Below are 17,810 nucleotides of genomic sequence, written 5' to 3'. Positions count from 1 at the left end.
TTCGCCAGGGTATAGCTATTCAGACATTTCAGACTGGAAAATGGTAAGAATCGTTCATGTTTTCTTTTAATTATGCTGTCTTTTATATTTATAACTATTTATCTATCTAATTAATATAGTAGGATTTATTTCTCCCTAAGACAAGATACGTGTATCTATGTTGGCCATTCTTTTTTATGAAACAAAGCAATTCCAACTCTTTTAGTTTGAAATGGGAATACTTGTGTAAAGTGTAGAGTAGTCAAATGTTTTAATACTATAGCAAGGTGAAAGAGTGTTAATTTGTATGTACTCTAAAAAGATCTAAAAAGATCTTTAGAATTTTTTAGTTTCCACATCTGATTCACGTCACTTCTAGAAAAGGCAGTTTCACAATAACTTTAAAGCCTGGCTTTGATTGCTGATAAAATAGATGTATACAATTTAGAAAGAGGTTTTGTGGAGCACTTGGAAGACCCAGCAATATACCGTTGTTTGTAATTTCACTTATGTAGTAAGGTATTCAGTGATGGAAGATCCAGGTCTTCATCTTTGATTGCAATTCCAAAAGGAACGTAGAACAGACATTTGAATATCCAGGATTTCCTCTTTGGTAAGTTTCGTGAGTGTATAGGTTGAGTTTCCATGTGAATTGTCAATACCTTATAATCAAATTTCAAATACGGGTTGAGCAACATGGACTTATTGATATTACTGCATGATCCTTCCTATCTGCGGGAACAGAACTGTTTAACTATAAACAAAATTAGAAATTGGAAAAATTAAAAAAAAAAAAAAAAAAAAACATATCCGTATTGCGTTATTTTAATAAGAATATAATATCACAAGCTGATATCCATAAATTATTTTTCGTTAAATGTGAATTTCAATACAATGTCAGTTCAACCAATTCGTGCAATCTCTTTCAGAAGGCAGATAGTTGCTGGCCAAACAATCCTTGCTCAGAGAAAACAAGATGTATACCGTCAAAATCAAATGAGCATGTTTGCCTAAAGTACAGATTATCCGACGGTAGTTTTTCTTATCATTTTTAGGTTTTAACAATTATTCACGATTCATTCATGAAGGATAATTGTTAACAACATAATTTAAATTGTTTTAACCAAATCTATTTATATCTGCATTGTTTTCAATAAATAGGGAACATTTATTATGATCTTTTTGGACATGTAAGTGTAAACTAAACAGGATATTTTACTTCAAGGAAAGAACTATAAAATTATGTTCTAAGTTATTTTCCAGAACTAACAAGCACATATATGTCCATGCGCATTAAGATATTAATTAATTTTTATCGGTCATATCGGTCACGTGTCTTTGAGTATTAAGCTTTTCGTGCATTTTTTGTTTGATAGGATTTCCAAGTAAAACCGATTTTCCCCTTTTAATTTGATAAAAAAAAACTGTTAACTACATCCACATCGTGTTGCTTAGTCTCTAGTTTTCTATGTTGTGTTTTGTGTACTATTATTTGTCTGTTGTTTGTTTTTTGTTTATTTTCTAGCCATGGCGTTGTCAGTTTATTTAGAATCTATCAGCTTGACTGTCCCTGTGGTATTGTTAGTCCCCCTTTTCTTTTATTAACACAGTCTCTTTCAAATTTGAACATAGTACACATCCTTGCTATTACACAAATGCTTAAACAGCGCAGCACGACAAACTAGTACTACGTTTATTCTAAAATCAGTTGTTGGCATAATACGGGTTATGTTTTTCCCATACATTTTATGATGGTATGATACTAATATCCCCGACTGTATGAACTGTACTTGATTTTCATTCGATGAAGATAACCTTGCAATCAATTATATTGTGGTCTGGAGCTGACATGTTAGTAACTGCAAGCATTTCTTTGTTAATTTATGTATAAAAATAAAAATTGTCATTGTCAAATGTATCATTGTCATTTTGGTTAGTTTCTTTTGTCACCTATTCTGACAGCGGACAAGGATTTCTTATAAACTAAGTTTTACTGTGCGTATTGATGTGTGTTTCTTTATTCTACATTGGCTAGATGTATAAGGGGAGGGTTGAGATCTCACAAAACATGTTTAACCCCTTCCGATGTTTGCTACTGTCCAAAGTCAATGGTCTCCGCCCTTTGTTAGTCTTGTATGCTATTTATTTTTATTTTAGTTCATTTATATACCTATTTTGGAGTTACGGGTGTCGTCCATTTTCACTAAACTAGTATACAATTTATTAAGGGGCCAGCTGAGTACCACTTCCGGGTACGGGATTTTCTCGCTACCTTGAAGACTCGTTGGTGGCGTTTGGCTGTCATCTTTTGAAATGGTCTGTGACACATTCCCCATTTCCTTATCAATTTTATCTTCTAACGACACAATATATAAAAAATAAACGTCCATGCCACTTTTATTATAGTCCCGTGATAAAATCGGTACAACCCAGGGATTTGTCCTTAAATAAAACCAAATACACCGCGATGATGATTAACTTGCTGATATTTATCATGTTCAAATTGTACTAGACGTTCATACTTTTGTTGCCTGTAATCTCAAACCTCAACCACGAAGGCTAAACTCAACATTTTGCAAGAGCTTATCAGATCAGCCAAGAGCTTCTTAAATTATGTTTACAACGGAGTAGACATTGTTGTTTACGGAAAAAGTGTTAAGAGAAGCGATTTGAGTAACTTGTGTTTATAGTTAGGGAAAATTACAAGGTTGGATAGACAATCAGCCGAAAAAGTCAAGACATTATGAGACTTTCATCCAAACATAATCTGAGACGTTCATTCAAACATAAACTAAGACGTTCATTCAAACATAAACTAAGACACGTTCATCCAAACATAAGCTTAGCCTTCCATCCAAAAAATGAGCTTAGACCTCCAATTAAACATAAGCGAAGACTTCCATACAAACATATGCTACCATTTGTACCCAAGCATAAGCTTAGACTTTCACCAAACATAAGCTAAGACTTTCATCAAAACATAAGGTAAGACGTTAATCCGCAAATAAGAAAAAACGTTAATCAAAGCATAAGCCAAAACTTGCAACAAGGCATCAGCAAAGACTCTCAACCAATCATAAGCTAAGACTTTTAACCAAACATAAGCTAAGACTGCCATCCAAACATAAGCAAACAGTTGCAACCAAACATAAACTAGGACTTTGTGTACCAAGTCAGGAATATGGCAGGTGTTATATAATGGTCAATTTCTATGGACGTTCGTTTGTTTTTGAAGCAGTTTAGTTTATATGTTAGTCCTTAGTTATCCTAATAAAGTGGATGTGCTTCACTTGGTTTGGTTTATCATCCGGATTTGTTTTAATCATATCGATTTATGACTATTGAACAGTGGTATATACTAGTGGTTTTATTTGCCAAAACACACTCAAAAATGTTATAAGACAGAAAGAGGTGTTGAGATTTATTTCCCCGAGGGTATCACAAGCCCGGTAGTCAGCACTTTTTGTGCTGATATGAATTGTCATTGATATGGTTATATTTATAAATTGACTGTTTACAAATTTTAGAATTTTTTGAAAACTAAGGCTTTTCTACCTCAGGCATAGATTAGAATTTCTGTCCTCAATGCTCTTCAACTTCGTACTTTATTTGGCTTTTTAACTTTTTTGGATTCGAGCGTCACTGATGAGTCTTTTGTAGACGAAACGCGCGTCTGCTGTATATACTAAATTTATTCCTGGTATCTATGATGAGTTTATTTATTAAAAGAGTCAAATGCATCCAGTATTATTACATAATATTACCTATCTTTTATTTGTTGTAGGTCTACGAATGTGGTGTTAACAGACTTTTAGGCAGCTTAAATGGTGAGGAACTACCACCAGAAGTTCGATCGATCGGAAATTGTATAACTATTATCATGACAACAGACGGTTCCGTCAACAAAGCCGGATTCAGTGCTAATATTTACAAGATAACATCCTAAACAGAAAATATGAATCAGACGTGAACAAAATTTATTGTTACAACTTCTTTAGCGACTTAAACCAAAGAAATAACACATTGTTTCATATTCTATAACAATCTTTTACATAATATAGGTCAAGGTCCTGTCATACCATACAACTTTTCAATGTTTGTATGTTGTATACATTTCCAAGCTGATTGAAATATATAGCCAAACAAATCAGTACCATCATAACTTTAAGGTTAAGAACGAAATATGATGACTAAACTGTCGAAGAAATGTTCGGTCATGTATTGATTACTAGAACAATACTTTCTTATTATTATTGCACATAACATGAATCTGCATGATAAGGAGTACAACCACAAACTTTGTAAAAACATTCATTTCTTATTTTTCTATTTTGTTGGAGCTCATTTGCTCTCTTCATTTTGAACAATACATAAAGTTGGTTGATATACTTGTAAAACAGTACTTACATATTCTAAATTAACTCATCATAGATACAATGATTGAAATTTTGTATTTGCGCCAGTCGCACGTTTCGTCTACAGAGGTCTAGCGACGACCGTTAAAAAGGCCAAATACGAAGTTATGAGAGTATAGGACTAACATTTCCTAAACAGCTGTGGAATAACATTCCCGAGGAAGAAAAGACTTCGTATCTCAAATACACAATAAACATATTATGCAGAACTATTTCATTGGGTTATATAAAACATATTTCCTTCGAACGTTTCATAAATCATGACCTGGTGCAGTATAATTTTAAATTCGTTTAGGAGATAACTGTATTGTATTTTAAGCTCCGACGGCATCAATTGGAGATTTAATGGTCGCAAATTAAGTTTACTGGCGACACGTTAGCGGAGACAGTAAACGGGCATTTGCGACCATCAAATCCCTAATTGATGCCGTCGAAGATTATATACAATATTGTTATATCAATTCTAATGAAACTGTCAGAAAACAACGTTAAAACATATAATCAAAATCTGTCATATGCAGTCTGCGCCTGCGCGTACGTCCCATAGCATCAATAGTCAATTGGTGCCATGTAAAAAAGTGACGTTATCAAATTAAAATGAAAGTTACAAACGTTGTTGCATTCGAATTTCCATTGTTTCCTTCGTGCTTTACTAATATCTCAATGTACGGAGTTTGTGTTGACATAGATGTTAAATACTATAACAATTTTCAAAATCCGAGCCAGAGAAGTGTTTTCAATTTGATATAGTTATTGACCAAGCAAGAAAATATATTAACCCGACCGACGTAGGAGTCCGGGCTCAAGGGTCACACGAGCCGTGCAGATTAAATCCTATATATTGATTTGATTGGCCAATAACATGGCGCCATCAATTTACGTGAACGTTTTAGAAATGTTGACGATATTCCACAATCCACGGTTCCTAGGAAAGTTTTTTGTAGGATAAAGAAAGGGGGGAAATGACTTTGATATGTTTTAAATTAATAACTTCTTTTATAATTAGACTTATTCTCAAATTGCAATTTAATGGAAGATTTCTGTAATCGTTTGTGTTAAATTTAATTAGTGACGATTAAGACTTTGACATATTGTGGACTTCAAATCGGTGTATGAAAAATCATAACTGAAAGGGTTATTGATTTTAGATTAATTGCTTTTAAATTTCTTTCCCTCAATGATATGCTTAGAGAAAGATGAACCAAGGAAGATGTTATAGTACCTAAATTTAAAATGATAAATAAACAGAAAATACGTTTCTCTTTCCAATCTTTTATTCCCCAAAAATTTCTTTTTTCTACTGTATTAATTTTTTAGGACACGTCCATCTAAATAAAGTCTGATTGATTTTCAGCTAATCCCCCCTGTTGTAAAACAAACTAAACTTCAGGCATGTTTGCGCCTGTCCCAAGTCAGGAGCCTCTGGCCTTTCTAAGTCTTGTATTATTTTTAGTTCTAGTTTCTTGTGTACAATTTGGAGTTTAGTATGGCGTTCATTATCACTAAACTAGTATATATATGTTTTGGGGCCAGCTGAAGGACGCATCCAGGTGCGGAAATTTCTCGCTGCATTAAAGACCTTCTGCTGTTGTCTGTTCTATGGTCGGGTTGTTGTCTCTTTGACACGTTCCCCATTTCCATTCCTAATTTTATCAAATATGATCCTCATTAAATTCGATCCAAAAATAGAATCTACGAACTATAAAGTGCAAATTTGATCATAGTAATTGAACTGATATTACATATTGTACTACCAAATACTCTAACATGGATTTGACCCAGTTAAGCAAAGCGTATACTGAAAAAAATGAAAAAAATATATTTTTTGTAAAATTACTGTGTAAACCCGCGTTCAAGACTTTTGTTCACACGATTACATTTGTTTATATTGTGCCCAATTACAGATGTATATCATTAAAGATCAATACACATTTAATTGTCTAATCTTGGAACAAAGGATGTTCGACTTTGCAGTATGTGATCTCACTAGAAAATAAGCAGAGTTTCTTTTAAAGTTGATTATCTTAAATCAGGTTTTTGTTGTAATTCGTTAAAGTTTTATTGATTAATTAGAAGATAATAAGCTGTTTATAGTACAGTATTGTTGAATATGACAACTTATATTTGGTTGATTACAAGTTTTCTACGTTAACAATTTTGGTAAATCAAATCAATCATAATGTTAACACGCAAACAGCCAAATCACATTAGCAGAAATGAGATCACGATTGCAAAATTCATCATAGCATAATAACACAATGAAAGGATAATTATGTAAGTATGTAGCCACTTCAAATGGATTTAACCAAAATTGGACTATAAACACTGAAATTTATATTCACAAAAACAAATACTATTACACATAATTAAGATTGTAAACCACGTCAGTACCTAGAATGTATACTTCAATACCATCGTGTATTCTTTGTGAAGTTGTTACGGATTAATCCTCATTAAGGTCTGGGTATCTTCCGATGAAATTTGTTGACGTTCTTAAATAGACATACACCTGGTTCATCATTGGCAATAATACCTCATCTTCTAATCTAATTTTTATTCTTGTGTTGATTCTACGTCTTACAGTTTAGACATTTGACAAATATTATTTCTTAATTAGATTAACTTTACCATCAAGCTTAAATATGTAAAACTTAATGGAGAAAAAAGTAACATCACAAAAATACTGAACTCAGAAGAAAATCTAATCGGAAAGTCCATAATCACATGGCAAAATCAAATGACAAAACACATCAAAAACGAATGTACAAGAACTGGCATATTCCTGACTTTTTACAGGCATTTTTAAATGTAGAAAATGATGGATTAACCATGGTTTTGAAGCGCTAAACCTCTCACTATGACGACAGTCTCATCAAATTCCGTTATATTTACAATGATGCGTGAACTTAACAGACATAATAAATAAAATAGTCAAAATATGGGTACAGCAGTCATCATCGTATAACAATTTTAAGAGGAACAATTTAACAGAACACAAAAACAACTATCTACAAACATATTCATTGATTGACGTCAGAAAGTTTTATACTTCACATATATGTGTGGTGCAATGTATATACAAACAATTTTAAAATTTTTCATAGGCAATGTAAGCGTACAGGGTTAAAAAAAATCAAACGTATGTAAGAATTAATTTCAGAAATAGATCGAGATTTCAAATAGTCCAAAAGTTATATTGAATTTATAAGAATCCACAAATAGTTCATTCCACCACGCGATTGAATAATTTTGACGTTTGTGGTTCAATGTATTTTCTAATTCATAATAGAAATATATTATAATGACATATAATAGAACAATATCATACTGACGGGAGCCTTTAAAATGCAGAGTCACCTTATAAGAACCAAAGAATCACAAAAAGTCGAATATACAAAACACACCAGTAAAAATTGAAAGATAATACAAACACATTGACGGGATGTGTAAGTCACGAGTCACGTTAATTGGATACCACATAAAACAACCCAACAGTAAAAGTTATATTAAAAATAGAACAAAGACAAATGAAAGAACAATTAAACACGTTGTTAAGATGATAAACAACATCAGTACGCAGAATCTATACATCAAGACCATCATGTATTATTTGTGAAGTTGATACGGAATATTTATCAACAAGGTCTTGGTACCTTCCGATGAACTTTTTAAGAATAAGACGAGACGTTCTTTGACATACCTCTGGTTCATCAACTTTCTTCTCAGACACTGATGACGTTTTACAAAGTCTGAGTAGGAGCTTCAAGCTCTTGAATATCGAATAACTTGGGAAATATATATTCCATATGCAGGTGAAGTTGGTATATTGCAACTAAGGTGGGGGAAATTGATTATTTCAAAATTAAAATAGTCTCGTTTGTCAAAGATTCTGGTACTGAGATGACTGTGTAAGTCAAATTCGAGATATAAGTCAAAAAATGAGGCAGAAAGATAGAAGTCTAATGAAAAACACTTCATACTTCTATTAAAGGATATCAATTTATAAAGATCCAAAAAAATAAAATAGACTAAAATGGTTTTACACTCGTAATTTTTGGGACCCCTTATAGCTTGGTATTCGGTGTGAGCCAATGCTCCGTGCTAAAGGCCGTACCTTGACCTATAATGGTTTATACTTTTATAAATTGTTACTTGGAGAGTTGCACATATACCAAATCTTTCTATATCTAAAAAAAAAATATCAGATGAGTATACAAAGTTTAACGCTGAGCTGTGGTTTATAAATTCTGGATTAGACGGGTAAACCATCGAAAATGTTGTGTTTAGTTAAAACACATAGAAGTAATATTCTAAAATTAGGATATGAAGATCAAACATTTGAATATATTACCAATGCACAAGTGTATTAAAAAGAAAGTTCATTTGTCCCTTGTAAGTTATTGTAATTTTCTTTTTTAATTTTTAGAACATTTTCCTGAAAATTGTTTTGTACGCCCAAACATAAATATTGAATGACCTATAATAGCTTATTAAAGAAGATAATGTTAAAAAAAAAAGCAGATGTGGTATGCTTGTCAATCAGACAACTCCCCAGACGATACCAAATGTCACAATGGGACTACGATGAAGAATTGTCTCATTGGCACTCATACCAAATCTTCCTATGCCTTCTCAACAAGATATAGAAATCAATTTACACGTCTATGTCGTTTATGATACGTCAAAGTCAGGCATCGTTTGTTTCGACTTGTATGTATGACGGAATAAGATATTGACGGAATATATATAATTAGAGATAACCGTAAACGGTCAATTTCAAGCAATGTTTACTGAAAGAAAGCTTATAACTAATAACGTGGTTCATTGAAAAATTATACCTTCGACTACAATCATTAGTTATTTAAAAGCTCACGCATCTGTGCACATCATCAATGAATTAAAAGACGAACATCTGTAGTTCCTCTGGTATTCTTTTTCTCATAAAAAAAGAACTTTAGCCGAGATCGAGGAACTTAGATACGGTCAGGAATATTACAGTTGTTTTGCACTCGTTTATAACGTTTCATTTGGTCAGTTTTGTGGACTTCCTTTTTATTATTTACCATTAAAGTCCGGTATTGTTAACATATTAGTCTACTTTGTCTAACATTGCACTGTGCTAGTTTATTTAATAATCAGGACTTTACATTTTGAACAATTAAGAAACCAATCATTAGTGGAAACTAAATGTGAAATGTGCAATACATTAACATTTTATTGTTTTCTTTTAATCTGTTGTGTACTTGTTGAAATACACCATTGCGATGCAGTCTCTATTAATGGTGGCACTTTCAGTGAAAACAAACGCATGGATTCCATTAAAATTCTTTCACTGGACAATATGGGTATACGAATGTTGTAAGAGAAGGGATGCGAGTCAAATCGTGTAATGGTATAAACTATTGGAATGATGGGCTTCAATGTACCCTTTTGTCTGTATCTTTAGGTGACCATCTTATTGATAGTCTAGGACACGTTTATACAGACCTCGACAGTTGGACAATGGTAAGTAATAGGTGACCATCTTATTGATAGTCCAGAACACGTGTATACAGACCTCGACAGTTGGACAATGGTAAGTAATAGGGGACCATCTTATTGATAGTCCAGAACACGTGTATACAGACCTCGACAGTTGGACAATGGTAAGTAATAGGGGACCATCTTATTGATAGTCAAGGACACGTTTATACAGACCTCGACAGTTGGACAATGGTAAGTAATAGGGGACCATCTTATTGATAGTCTAGGACACGTTTATACAGACCTCGACAGTTGGACAATGGTAAGTAATAGGGGACCATCTTATTGATAGTCTAGGACACGTTTATACAGACCTCGACAGTTGGACAATGGTAAGTAATAGGGGACCATCTTATTGATAGTCTAGGATACGTTTATACAGACCTTGACAGTTGGACAATGGTAAGTCATAGGGGATTATCTTATTGCTAGTCCAGGACACGTTTATACAGACCTCGACAGTTGGACAATGGTAAGTAATCAAGGTTGGTCATTTTGTACTTATATCTCTAGAATTGTTGAATGACAATCATTTTATAGACCACTTTCGAGTTTGTTGCAGTTTTATTGCGTTTTGGGTCATGTCTGTTCTTTTTCATGTTGAGCGAGCGGTTGTTAAAATAAGATTTTATATTGCACAAAAAATGCGGCATAACAATTCAGATGATAAGCATCATTGTTTGCATTAGACAATTTTGATCAAGTACTTAAGAAACTTTTTAAGTATTTCTAGTTTACCCTGCATGCATAATGTTGAACACAAAGATGTTTAATGATTTGTGATAGAACAGAGATACATGTGATCTTTCTCTGTTTTGTATAATGCATAAAAACAAGCATAATTGAATTTCCAAGTGATGGACATACAGATCGAGATACAGAAATTGGGAGGTTTTGGATCCCACATAATTAGTTTAAATCCACATGTTCATTGCCTGGAACAAGATAGCAGCCTTTTATTAGTGGAATTCTATTTAAACACATTTTTTTTTATTAGAGCGATGTGCTGTTTGGTTGATCTTTGATTTTGTTTTGTTCAAATTATTAAAATATATTGAAAAGCGATAGAGTTTGACATAGTGAACATGCTGTTTTGTTTTTCTATGTTTCTATGTTACACTTTTGTTTCAGGTAAGGGTGAAGGTTGGTTTTTAAACGTTTAAAGCCGTTCATTAGTGTGCACCTTTCCTAAGTCAGGAATCTGATGTTCAGTGGTTGTCGCTACTTGTATTTTTATATAGATAAGACCGTTGGTTTTCCTATTTAAATGGTTGTACACTAATCCTTTGTATGGCTCTTTATAGCTTGCTGTTCGGTGTGAGCCGGGCCTCCGTGTTGAAGACTGTACTTTGACCTATAATGGCTTACTCTTTCATTGGCATTCATACCACATTTCCCTATCTATATGCAAACCAGGCATAGAGCAAATTACGTTGATATGTTATGTATTCTAGTACAATTACTATTACATGCTTTTATCAAAGTAATGCATTTAATTAAAATTACTTTTGCAAAGTTAAGCATTGAAATACACATTACATTTTGTAAATTCGTTCATTATATGAAAAGAAAAATTAAACATTTTGAAAAACAACACATGACATCACAAAATATTCTAGCATTTTCATCAATTGTATTGAATTTTTAAATGATATTTCTGACTATCCGACTATTTCACAAAACCTATCAAAGACGATAACTCTTCTATATTTTGATTAATATTTCAAGATATACATCTCTCATTTTCACTAAATACATTTCAGAGATAAAGTGGGATACGTATTTCAACTTTATGTTAGCTTTACTTTTTATATATACAAACAAAATCATTCAATTATTTTTTTTATTATTTCAACGAAAATACTTTACTCAGATATTCTTTCCTAATCATATTAAAAACATAGAGCTTATGATCTATGACAAAGTGTCAAAATGGTGAAAAGATTAATTTTAAAACAAACTAATTATTGTTTTATGACTGTGTTAAATTATCTATTATTTCATCATAACAAGGTATTCATTGATATTTGACAACAATGGAAGACTTTTACATTATTGCTTTTCAAATATCTCTTTTTTTTAAGTAAATAAAATGAAATTACAAAAAGAAACTCAATCTGATGTATAGTGTTGTGTTATTCACTCCAGTGATTTATTTGAAGTGAGAAAAATAAATAGAAAATAGAAAATTAATGTTTGAATGATTATTTTCATTAGTTATAGTATTTGAAAAAAATGATGCATATAATCCAATGTATTGCATGCAATTACACACTTGATTTCTTTAGTTCTGCATTACATTACAATTACATTTAATGCAAAAATTGCTACATTACACATTACATGCAATTACTTAGAAAAATGTAATTCATTATCATGCATTACAATTACAAATTTGCTTTAAGACATGTCTGATGCAAACTGTATGTTGCCTTATTGGGGTTGCTTTTCACTTTTGCCGTTGAGTTACCGTCTCATCGACCAATTCAACCCATCTCATTTCATGCAAATTCATACGTTTCATAACAAACGTGCTTAAAAATAAGAACAATTATATGAGTACAAACTTTTATTTACAGGATTCCCATAGCTGTTGGCCCAATCCGTGTCCTGATGGTACAAAGTGTGCACTGTCCAAAAGTAATGGTTATGTATGCTTACTATATGGTAAGTATATCTATTTATAGATAATTTTCTTAATCTATCTATGGATGGGAAAAAATGTATATTGTTAAAGGCACACTAATCAAATCGATAATTCTGGTGTTGTTGGTTTTTTTTCGATATTTCAACTGATTGTTGATTATTGAGAAATCAATATTTCGTATATGGTTTAATCTATATGAGAATTTATATAATTATTATTTGCTCATGCACGACCTCAACTAGGTGTATGAAATGATTGATAAAAGTTTTGATAGTCCTCTCACACGAAAAAAATATTGGTTAGTCCCTATAGTTTTTTTTTTGTGGAAAAAATCAGTATGGAGATTGGATTAATTAACGCTCTTCTCTTCTGTTTATGGTGTGTGTTTGTGCTTGAAATCAACTCTAAAATACAGCCGCCGGTACTCGACTTTTGCAACAGTAAACCAATGGGATCTCCATGGCGCTATTTATTGAACATGTTTTATACTGTTTAAAAAAATTAGAGCGTCTTAATCAAAGAAGTGTCATATATATCCATAACATCAAAACAGTACCTCTTTGCACTTGACTAGTATTTAATTATAAGTTCATGTCCAATAGGTAATGACATTTTCAGAACATATAAAAGGTCAATGAATAATTAATATCTATTATACGTACACTAATTATACAATTATGTATCTCTGTTATGGTATTGATTAGCCTAATAACATCCGTTATGTTTTTCTAATTAAGATATGTTAACTGATAGTTACAAATTGGATATAACAAACAAGGTTCAATCTTTCGAGAATTCAAATTAGCTAATAATAAGTGATAAATAATTTTACAATAAATGTCCTGGTCATATAAATGAGGGTATTGCATGAATTCCAAACGGACCATTTTGGGGGACTCTACACGATAAATGTTTCCTAAAATGAATGCATCAACCGCCATACGATCAGTCAGAATCACACAATCTTGAAGAGGACAGAATCGGTACAAAAACACAGATTAAATGTCTTAAGGTGATACAAATCACATCAACTGAATTTAATTTGTCTCTTTTAATTTTCGTAAAATTTTGACAAAATATTCACTTTGACACTTTGACCATGTTGACGAAAATATGAAAATTTCAAAAAAATATTGGGAAAATTTCGTTGGATGTATAGCAGTTTGACAAACACTAATTGTAATCGTTTAGAAACTTTATACTTCCTTAACTATAGAATGTGGTTATAAAGTTCAACTGACTTTACAGATTTACTTCCCTCTAGTCTTAAGATATAAGACAGCTATTACATGTCGCTAGTGGGGTGAGACGCCAACACATCGGATAGGCCAAACATTTCTAGATTGTGCCCGTAACACTTTTGAAGTTTAAGCAGATTTTGTATAGGGTTGAAGGGGCCTCGCTGGTCGAGTGGTCTTAGAAGTCACTACTGTAATTAATAGCCAGGCAACACTGAGGTTGTGAGTTCGAACCCCGAAATATACTCCAATCTTAATTGACTAGGATTGTCAGTTTTCCTATCGAAGGTCCGGCTTCCACCACCAATAAAAATTGAGGCCACGAAAAAGCCTCAATTCGATGCTTAAAACACAAAAAGTCAAATCAAATGTCTGGGGATGACACTGGTATTATTAAATTTGAAGTATGTACAGTCTAAGTTGCCAAGCTTGTATCGTCTTTAACAACAAATTATTTTCAGTGTGTCGCTAATTCAACTCTATTTCCAACATTTATAAGTGAAATAACAAATCATCCGAAATCCGAAAAAAAATTTAAAACGGAAAATTCCTATTCAATTGGCAAAATAAAATGCCAAAACACATCAAAGAAATGGAAAACAACTGTTATATTCCTGAATTATAAAAATGAAGATGTGGTATGATTGTCAACGATACAACTCTCCACAAGTGACCAAATGACTCAGTTATTAACAACTATAGGTCACCGTACGGCCGTCAACAATGACCAAAGCCCATACCACGTACTCGGCTATAAAAGGCCCGAAATTACAAATGTAAAACATTCCAAACGAGAAAACTAACAGCCTAATTTATATACAAAAAAAATAACAAAAACAAATATGTTACACATCAACAAACGACATCCACTGAATGACAGGCTTGAGAAGGGCACATACACACAGAATGTCCATATCACAACAACAAATAAACTCATCATATATACAAGGATTTAATTGTGTATTTACGCCAGACGTGCGTTTCGTCTACAAAACACTCATCAGTGGCGCTAGTTGTCTGGCTAGTCGTTACAGTGGTGACGACTTAGACCACTCGTCAAGCGAGGTTGATTCATTCCCATACAAAATCTGCTTCAACTGCATAAGGATAACGGGCACCATCTAAAAAGACACTAAGAACAGCTAAATACAGCTAGTTTAAAACCATTAACAAATAATAAATAAAGTCATGCATCTAAGACTTAATTGTCAATCAGTACACATCAAACATCCAATGGATTAAGTATGAAACGACACAAACAGTCAAAGAAAAATATGACCTTGTGCAATGCTAAAATACAGGTATCCACAGATTGTAAATCAATAAATGTGTATATGTATATAACATTCATATTTAGTTTGCTTTTAATTTACAAATAAAAAAATTAATATTAATACCAATAAAACAATATTCAATCTAATTACTGTGTTGAATTGGTAACCTTTTACAATAAGTTTATTTGAATAATCAATAAATATACCAGGATCGTTTCTAAATTTCCAGGCACAGTAAACAACATGTCTGTAACAATGAGGATGTGATTTCTCGTTTGAACTAAGTTTTCTACAGGTACAAACAAACTCCCAAACCACATTTTTATATCTATAGAAGAATTTAGTAAAGATTTGAGTAAAGTTCATATACATGTATCATTTTAATAGATCCTGTGCCCAATCCCTGTGAACCAAACCCATGCAATAACGAAGGAATATGCACTGAATTAACGGCTGAAACATTTAGCTGTGATTGTGATCCGGGTTGGACAGGAGACAGATGTGACGGTAAGATTATTACATTAAAGTCGTTTGTAATATTGATAACTCTTTATTCGATATTGATTATGTTCGTGTAAATCCAAACGTCAAATAAGTTCTGACTGGTCCTTAAGAAGTTTTATAATCTAGGTTTCAAGTTTTTCAAACTTCATATGCAACATACATGTAGCTATCTTTTAATAAGAATACCATAATCTATCCATTTTATGCTGCTATGTTTCATTAAAAAGGACCCGAGTGTCGTTACTGTTTGAAGTTAACCAGGATCGTTTCTAAACAAAATTGCCATAACAATGAGAATGTTTGATCTCGTTTGAAATAAGTTTTTTACAAACTTCAAAACCAAATCTTTATATATATTGGAGAATCTAGTAAATATTTTAAGTAATGTTCATATGCATGTATTATTTTAATAGATCCTGTGCCAAATCCCTGTGAACCAAACCCATGCTATAACGCTGGAGTATGCACTAAATTAACGGGTGATACATTTAGTTGTGATTGTGATCCGGCGTGGACAGGAGACAGTTGTGACGGTAGGATTATTACATCAAAGTCATATGCATAATTGATTTCTCTTCATTCAAATTGTAATGATTATGTTCTTGCAACACCAAACGGCAAGTTAGTGTTGAGTGGTCCTTAAGAATTCACAACTAATCCACAAAAAAATTGCCAGGCTTTAGTATATAAATTTTCTTACATAGAAAACGGTTGACTAAACATGGTTTTATAGCCCAGGTTGCATTGATGATAGAAGCCTTTTTTACCTGTAAACAATGATTTTATTTTTCATTCTTTTTCCAGCTTTCCATAGAATGGGTCCTCACTTTACTGTTTTTAATAGAAACTTTATATCTATTTAGTTCCGCTTTTCAACGATTTTTTTTCAAGTCATATCATTCATTTTTCAAACAGAACTGTTGAAACGTTGAAGGCATTAAATGGTGACCTGTAATTTGTTCACAAACTTGTTCTTTGGTGTTAGCTGGATTATCTGATATTTTACCATGATACAGTAGGTAAAAAACACAAAGGGTCCTGTATTTTATATGTATTGTTCAAACTATCATACGAACTAAGAATAATATTGGAAAATTAATGCTATACTTTAGTGGTGTCCGATTGTAGTCTTTAAAATAACGTAAATCATATATAATTTATTTCTCTAATTCTTACTCGATTTTCCTGGTTAATTGATTGATTAGTTGTTAATTAATCAACGTGTGATTTGTTTTATTTCAGTTTTTAAATTGTCAAAATTCGATTATGACGTCAAACTTTCTTGCTTTCCTCTAGTAATACCTTTTGAGACGTAACGAAAAAGGGTGACCATGTCTGATGACGTAACGTAGAAATAACACATCTTTTTCAGATCTTATGAATATGAAAAGAAAGATTAAGATTGTCTGCATATCGCCTTAAAATCCTTAATAGATTCCACTTCTACATCTCGTGCAACTCGATATTTATCCACTCTCGAAAGTTGAAATTTAGACCTGTGGGCGAGCCTTGCGTTTTTAATTTGAAAAATGTAACTGTTTCGAGTGAACTGTCGAGAGTGGATTAATATCGTATCACACTCGATGCAGTGGTAGAATCCATATATAAAACACTAAATATTTTCACACTAAACTTTTCAACACATATCATTTCTATGTTGGATAATCACTACCCCGGGTCTTCTTTTTATACTCCGCTCCATTTCGAATACAGATGTTCACTCTGTACCTCTCTTTGAAATATTCGGTTAACAACTGATTGTTCATTTCCCTGATTATTTGGTAATGGTGTTGTATTTACTTGTTCGACAATCTGATTTTTTATTGTTTCATGGGTTTCTTCCTATCTGTTATATTTCAGAATTCATATCTGAATGTTCACTTGCTGGAGGAACATGTGACAAGGTTGATAGCTGTGGAGGACCCCATAGCACTGACGGCTGCAGTCATAGTTTAAATGATGTCTGTTGTTTTGACGAGGTAACTATTAATGTGTGCGCGACATCATGCAATCATATTGATATGATATAATCGAAAAAAAATGATCAGTTCCAATGTTATTGCACCTAAGCGACAATAAGATTGATGCAAACAATTCAAAGCGTATTCACAAGTTGCTGATTATCACCAAAAGGAACATAAAGTAAGGTAAAAATCACACGTTTCGTTCCAGAGGGTATCACTAGCCCAGTAGTCAGCACTTAGGTGTTCGACATGAATATCAATTATAT

This window comes from Mytilus edulis, chromosome 12, assembly GCF_963676685.1.
Source record: "Mytilus edulis chromosome 12, xbMytEdul2.2, whole genome shotgun sequence".
NCBI classification, from domain to species: Eukaryota; Metazoa; Mollusca; class Bivalvia; order Mytilida; family Mytilidae; genus Mytilus; species Mytilus edulis.
This window is presented reverse-complemented; position numbering follows the sequence as displayed.